We start from the raw sequence: 8,296 nt of genomic DNA, 5'->3' as shown, positions 1-8,296 counted from the left end.
GACCTCTTCTCCCTGTCAGTTTGAAGTGTGTATGGTTTGGACCTCCTCCTCAGTCTGACACGTCATACATTGCACCTCTGCCTCATTCAGTTTCTCACTTTCTAATATAGTGCGAAGCATACTCATCAGGACAGACTGGTTGGTCCGAATAGCCTGATTCTCTGCTCTATGTTCTCTATAATATAACCCACTGAACTAGAGCTCAACCCTGCCTGCCTACCTATTGTCGAGCCTCTCACTCTGGAAGATGCAATGTATCTCTGCACTAAATAGCTGCAGTGACCCTTTACAGAAGAGGTCAGAGAGAATGCTCGTGGTATTTTCCCAAAAGACCATGTGGGAATTTTCAATCAGAAATATTGCCGTGTCCTACACACATTACTTTCCCCGTCGCTGGGTGTATGATCAGATCACCAGCCACTCCTGGTGTAATTCAATGGAAGGAATTCTGTTGCTAAATATTACATTCCTGGACTGCAAACACTGGGACCCGCCTGTGGGCTGCGCTCAGTCGTTCAGTTTTTTAATTAATTGTACAGTTGAGGTAACCGGATATTTTACCGTGCTCTTCAACTGTTCTCTGAAATTGGACTGGGTCACCCCGGAAATAAATGTGTTTGTACAGCAACTTAAATTCCGCAATATAAATCCGACCTGTGTAAATTGTTATAAAGAATCACTGTAATCACTGGGATTTATTCCTGTAATGCTATAATAAAAGAAATCTATAACAATTATCAGCCACAGCAGTACGAAGCTGCCGGATATGGTGAAGAGTAAAATCACAGACTTTCTCCTGCTCTCCATCTCTGGGTCACTGCCATTCTCCCCCTTGCTCTCACCCCTCAGACCCCTCCGGACTCGACTGGCCACTAAAATGTGTCTGACTGTCAGAGCGTTGAGCAACAAAATTACAGCGAATGGGAGCAGTGGGGTTAAAATCGTTTCAAACAAGTCAAATCCCACCCATCCGGGCTCAGTAAAATAGGCGGGGATTAAGGAACAGTCCCACGGAATATTGTCGATTATATATCCAGGTTCAACTGTAAAGTAGTATGGAACGTTTTTCGAACAGAGCAGAATGCAGCTTGTTGCCAGAACTACAGCCGCAGTTCTCCCGGTGCAATATTTGGTTTTCAGCTTCTGCCAACAAATGGCCACAAATCGATCAAAGGTGAAAGTGACGGTGAACCAGACAGAACAGTCAGCGGCTGCACGAGACAGGAGATATAAAACTGCACACACAGGGGTGATATCCAGGAAAGATCTTCGGAAATAATACCATCTGATCTGCCGCAGTATGACGTCAGTGATGACAAACAGTAGATCCGCCGCTTCCATGGCGACCAGGTAGCGAGTGGTGCAGGGGGACAGCCCGCACTTTCCCCGGGACAGGATCACAATCGCCACTAAATTCACTGTAATAAACAGAAGGGAAAAGAGACGGTCAATTATTGGTCACTGATTCTTGGTGACTGAGCCCAGACAGCTCGGCCTGTGATTTAGCAGAAAAACGGTCGGCTGGACGCCGGGTCAGGGGTTAACATGTAAAGTATATCATCCCAACCTTGAGTATTGTGTACAGTTGTGGTCTCCTAACTTGAGGAAGGACACTCTTGCTATTGCAGCGAAGGTTCACCAGACTGATTCCCGGGAAGACGGACTGGCATATCAAGAAAGACTGGATCAACTGGGCTTGTATTCACTGGAGTTCAGAAGAATGAAAGGGGATCTGATAGAAACGTTTAAAATTCTGACGGGACTGGATTGGTTAGATGCAGGAAGAATGTTCCCGATGTTGGTGAAGTCGAAGGGTAATGGGTAAGCCATTTAGGACCGAAACGAGGAGAAACTTCTTCACTCAGAGATTGGTGAACCTGTGGAATTCTCCACCACAGAAAGGCCAATTCACTAAATATATTCAAAAAGGAGTTGGATGTAGTCCTTACTACTAGGGGGATCAAGGTGTATGGCGAGAACGCAGAAATGGGGTACTGAGGTTGCATGTTCAGCCATGAACTCATTGAATAGCAGTGCACGCTCAAAGGGTCGAATGGCCTATTCCTGCACCTATTTTCTATGTTTCCATGTTCCATAATCTCACCTACCTCCAACCCACTGCTTCCGAGTTTAGCAGCGACGGGGCACTGGGAAGGAAGCCGAGCAATCCCAGCGGGCGGGATTGCAATATAAATATATTTATGCAGATAGCAGCTTCTGGTTCAAACTATTTTACTGATTTAACTTATCTTACGGGTTTAGCTGTGGTTGGCTGTGTTTACCAGCTAAAGTGAGCCGAGGACAGCTTCGGGGACAATGTAAGTGCCTTCACGGACATGGTTGTGGGCCAGGAGATCCAGGTGTGCCTTCCCTAAGGCCCCACACGCTCTCCCTCTCTCGTCGTCTGTTTAAACTAATCCCATACAAACGGTTGAAAATCTGATAAATTACAGAGATAGCTAAAAACACTCAGTATGTCTGGCAGCATCTGTGGAGAGAGAAACAGAGTTAACGTTTCAGGTGATAATGTTTCTTCAATAATGGCATACGTGAGCAATGAACAGTTTTAAGGCAATGTTCGAGGCACAGAAAATTGTGGTAGGAGGAGGAAAAAACAAAGTTGAAGGCCTTTGATGGGATGGTGGGCAGGAGTGATTCAAAGAAAAAGTGATGATGGTGTAAGACAAATGGGACAAGGAAAGAAACAGGAAATGTGTCCAGAGAAGATATAACTGGATAGAGCACGATTGCGGAGTGTGACGAGAGGGGGATGGGGGGGAGCAAGGTTAATCTGGCAAAGATCAGAAGGCTCCCATGGCCCGGCAATGTGGTGGAGAAAGGTCAGTAGACCCCAGGGCTGCGGACCAGCCCACCTGTCATGTACCGAGAGGCGATCCCAAGCACCAGCACACACCTCCTCCCCTCCCAGTGTCTCGACTGAAGACATCCTTCATTACCAGCACATGCTTTCTGAGGAGCGGTAGTATTTATCTGAAAAGTTTAAGCTCAGTTTTATGGCCTGGTTGCAATAAATGCATAATCGAAATATCTGGTGCTGCTCCCCATTGAGTTAGGAAGGGGAACATCATAGAGTGTCGAAGGTAGAGATATCTGACTGGGAGTGGGATGTAGAATTGAAGGTACAAGTGACCGGGGGAGTGTGAGACAGAGGGAGAGAGAAAGACACGTTTCCAGACACAATGGAGAAGTTCAGGAATGTAATCACACAATCTCTGTTTAATCCTCCCTAATCTACAGGGGACAGCATCGTGAACAACGAAAACAGTGTACTACATTGGAGGAAATACAAGTCTATTACTGTTTCAGATTGAAGGCCTTGGACGATGGAAAGAATGAGGTGAAATGGCAGGTGTTGCATCTCCTAGTTTTTACAGAGGAAGGTCCGGTGGTTGGGGAGAACTGTTTGGGCGATTCACGAATAGTCCACATTTGTCATGGAGGGGCCGATCCATTGGGAATGTCAAAAGGGGATGTGTTTGGTGGTGGGAAATAGAAGGAAGGGACAGCAATGGCGGAGGATGAACTCTTGAATGTGGGGGTTGGTTGAGACTAAGGTGACGAGGAGGGGATCCGATCATGGTTCTAGCAGGGATCATCAGGTGCGATGAAAGTAAGGCAGCAAATTGTATTGACACTGCGGTGTGCCTTGTCCACCACAGTGGTGGGGAATCCTCGGCTGTGGATAAATGTGGGAAATTGGATTGAGGACCCTGTCCATAGAAACATAGAAACATAGAATATAGATGCAGGACTAGGCCATTGGGCCCTTCGAGACTGCATCACCATTCAATAAGATCATGGCTGATCATTCTCCATGAACACCTGTCCTGCTTTCCCTCCAGTCGCCTTCATCCCTTTAACGTAAGGGCCATACCTAACTCCCTCTTAAATGTATCCAATGAACTGCATCAACAACTCTCTGCAGGAGGGAATTCCTCAGGTTAACAACTCTCTGAGTGAAGAGCTTTCTCCTCATCTTGGTCCTAAATGGCTTAGCCCTGATCCTTAGACTATGTCAGATAGTTCTGGACTTCCCCAACATCAGGAACAATATTTAAATATGTCCCCTAGTTCTACATTCCGCAATGAGGGGAAACAGCCTCTTTGCATCTACACTGTCGAGCCACCTCAGAATCCTATACATTTCAATAACATCACCGCACATTCTTCTAAACTCCAACGAATATATGCACAACCTGCTCAACCTTTCCTAATAAGTGAACAGATTCATCTCAGGAACCAGCCTGGTGAACCTTCTCTGAACAGAGCATGGTCACTGCAGGAAGATAATCATCCAGAGGGTGTGGTTGACCGGGGAACCGACCCACTACTGTAGCCTCTCAGCCCGAGTTATTGACTCAAAGGTTCGCTGTCTCCATGACTCTGCTTCGCCCCTCCTCTCCTACCCACTCCACGCTAGGTTACAGGCACACAGGATCAGGACCACAGAGGATGGGTATCCTCAGCTCAGAAAAAGGAACACATGTTGTAAGCACTGCTGTGGGATGTGGCATTATCGGAACAGATGAAACGCAGGCAGCGACATTTGTAGACTATAATAGGATCCGTCCAGCAAGCTGGGTGAGAGGTCATATAATCAAGGTAGCTCTCAGAGTCGGCCGCTTTATGGTCGACATTGGTAGAGAGCCAATCTTGCGAAATGGACTTAGAGATGTTGCGGAAGGGAAGGGAGTGACAGATGGAGCATGTGAAGGAGAGAGTGTGTCGCAAATTTTAAGCAAGGTTGATCACATAATTATTATAATTATTACTTTGAATAATAATATTTATAATAATTAATATTATTACTAATAATAATAACAATAACTTTTATTTATATCGCACGTTTAACCTAGTTAAACGTCCCAAGTCGCTCAAAGCAGTTTTAACAGGACAACTCAGATACATATGACACCAAGACAAAAAAGAAGAAATTAAAGCATATGACCAAAAGCTTGCTAAAAGGGTTGATTTTAAGGAGCGTCTTTACAATGGAAAGATGGTTAGAGAAGCTTAGAGGTTCAGGGAAGGATTCCAGAGTTAAGGGCCCAACCAGCTGAAGGTAAGGCCACCGATGGTTCAGCAGTATAATGAGGGATGTTCGAGAGGGCAGCATTTGAAGAGCGGAGATATCTTGAGGGGTTGTGAGGCTGCAAAATATTACAGAGGTAGGGAGCTGCAAAACCATGGAGAGATGTGTAAACATTGATGAGAATTTTCAAAATCGTGGCGTTCTTTAACCGGGAGCCAATGTCGGCCAGTAAACATAGGCGTGAGGTGATGGGTGATCATTACCTTGTGCGAGTGCGGAATTTTTCCAGGTCATGGCTAGAAAAGGAAATTGCGCGACCACAGTCATCAATGTACCTAAAAATATGTGAAGGAGGGGATAGGAGTAGAATTGGAACAACGAAGATTCCCTGAATCGCAAGAAAAGGCAGCATAGCGAGGAACCATTCGAGCTCCCATACCGGCACCATTGGAGTGTGGAGATAGAACATTGTTCAGACCAGAGGTCCAGCACTTGTACTTTCAGCAAGGGCAGTGCACTGGGGTCAGGATCAGGATCAGTAACCTGCAAGGGTTTTCATTCACAGCCCAAAGCTGGTGAGGGTGAGAGGCAAGTGAATTAAATTGCAAATAGGATATTCAGAATGTATCAGCGGGGGTAGGCGCAGGGAAACTCGCCATCCGCTGCAAGTTTCAGTGGAGCTCCGATTTACTGGGCTATACACTGTACAAAGTGGACCATTTTCCATACCTCGGAAGCCTACTGTCAACAAGGGCAAACTTTGATGGCAAAGTCCAACACTGTCTCCAGTGTGTCAGTGCAGCCTTCGGACGCCTGAGGAAGGAAGTACTTGAAGACCAGGACCTCAAACCCTGGATCAAGGTCATGGTCTGCAGTGCAGTAGTGATACCCGCCCTCCTAGATGCTTCAGAGACATGGAATATTTACAGCAGTCACCTCAAAGCACTGGAGAATTACCAACCCTGCTTCCGCAATTTCCTGCTAATTAATTGGCCAGTGTGGCGCACTAGCATCAGTGTACTCGGTCAGGCCAACATCCCCAGCATCGAAGCATTAACCACAGTCAATCAGCTCCGTTGGGCGGGCCACATCGTCGGCATGCCTGACATGAGATTCAAAAAGCAAACGCTAAACTCAGTGATTCTTTATTGCTAGCGAGCCACAGGTGGGTCGAGGAAACGTACCATGACACACTCAATGCCTCCTTGAAAAAATGCAACGTCCCCACCCACACCTGGCAATCCCTGCCCAAGCCAGCCCAAATTGGAGGAAAAGCATCCACACGGCGCAGAGCACCTCGAGTAATATCGCCCAGAGCAAACTGAATCCAGGCGTAGATAGCGGAATGAGGGCGCAGCAACCCAGGCACCCCTCACTCCCGTTCGTTCAAACACCGTCTTGTGGAACCGAGTGTTCTTCGAATCCGAGTGTACGCCTCAGAAGCGGAAGCAGAAGAAATAGTGAACCACACTGTGTACATCCGACAGTGACAGAAACTCCCACTAATACATGGTTACCGGGGTACGGTGTTCCACACCGGTTAGTGACCCACGCTCAGTATATCCTACAGTGATACATACGCGCAGTAATACATGTTCACTGGTGTAGAGTGTTCCACATCGTTTAGTGACCCACACTCAATATATGCCACAGTGACAGACACTCCGAGTAATACATGTTCACTGGGGCACGGTGTTCCACAACGTTTAATGACCCACACTCAGTATATCCTACAGTGACACACACTCCCAACAATACATGGTCACTGGGGTACGGTGTTCCACACCGGTTAGTGACCGAGACTTAGTATATCCTACAGTGACACACACTCCCAGTAGTGCATGGTCACTCGGGCACGGTGTTCCACACTGGTTAGTGACACACACTCAGTACATCTTACAGTGACATACATTCCCTGTAATACATGGTCACTGGGGTATCATGATCCACGCCCGGTAGTGACTCACATTCAGTAAAACCTACAGTGACAGGCACTCCAACAAATACCTTCTCTCAGATTGTTGCGCTCAGTAAGGAATGTTTCAAAAGTACACAATATTCCACTAAAGACAATAGCTTGATAATATAATCATCCTGTTAGTTACACACACACGTTTATGTTCAGATGGAACAATTGAATCAAACCGCAGTGGTTATTCAGGTCATTTGACTGAACGGAATAATATCACCAATTATTTGTCTATACCAGTGACCACCAGTCCAGGATGTAACATTATCAGTCACAGAGCAAAACTAGAGACCAGCTCACACACAGATATGCTCAACTTCAATGTTTATCGTCACTTACCAGGAACACCAATGACGGCAATGAATGTATAGCATATTTTCTTGGCATGTTGAATTGGAAGCATTTTCTATGTGAAACGATGTGCCCCTTCGTGCTGCAGGTAATCTCCCGGATTTATACTCTGAGACAGCAGAATTCCTGTGCCTTTAAGTTATGCCCAGCGGTCACTTCACGGGGACATTGAGGTTGCAACATAGATCAAAACAGTTATTTTTAAAGCTTGAACAAACAGTTTACGACAGCCGATTTAACTCCCTGTTGTTAACGAATATATTTACTGCAGAGATTCAAATTGGAAACCGTAAAGACTGGACAATTCTGCTCATATTAATTAACTCATGAAAGTTTCCAGCTGTATGCTCCCAGCAATTGGGATGTTGTTTCAAAAACCATCAAGCCAAACTGGAGATCGCATATTAATCGGGTGATGTAATTTACTCTGCTGTGGTCATTCAGTCATTACATTCCCAATGTTAGTGTATGCCTCTGAGGGCTTATCTATTGCACTCAGTGATGTGAATGCTTTCGTTAACTGCAGCTATTCAGTAATTACATTCCTAATTTTAGAGTTTCCCTCTCAGGGCTGTTCTACTGCTCTCTGTGATGTGGCTGCTTTCTTTAACTGTAGCTATTCAGTCGTCACTTTCCCAATGTTAGAGTTTCTCTCTCAGGTCTGCTGTGCTACAAAGGGGGTCGTGGCTGCGATTTTAAATGCAGGCATTCAGTCGTTAAATTACAAATGTTAGTATGTCCTTCTCAAGGCTGTTCAAGTGTGTTATTGGAAGTGACTGCTCTTTTAAATAGGGAAATGCAGTCAAACAATTAAAATGGTAGGAATGTCTATGATTGTCCTCAAACTAATACAGGTACTCATATTTATTAAGCCTCTCAACCCATACAGCACCTCATACACATGCGGAGCCTCATACTCGTAG

The 8,296-nt window shown here is 45.8% G+C and overlaps 1 pseudogene; it reads right to left on the bottom strand.

The window, feature by feature from the left end:
- Positions 1-507: 507 nt before the first annotated feature.
- On the bottom strand, positions 508-7,425 carry LOC139252360 (probable G-protein coupled receptor 139; annotated as a pseudogene).
- Positions 7,426-8,296: the final 871 nt, after the last annotated feature.

The sequence above is a fragment of the Pristiophorus japonicus genome, unplaced genomic scaffold, assembly GCF_044704955.1.
Source record: "Pristiophorus japonicus isolate sPriJap1 unplaced genomic scaffold, sPriJap1.hap1 HAP1_SCAFFOLD_46, whole genome shotgun sequence".
Classification (NCBI taxonomy): Eukaryota; Metazoa; Chordata; class Chondrichthyes; family Pristiophoridae; genus Pristiophorus; species Pristiophorus japonicus.
Note: the sequence above shows the minus strand (reverse complement) of the source record. Positions and strands in the feature narration are given on the sequence as shown.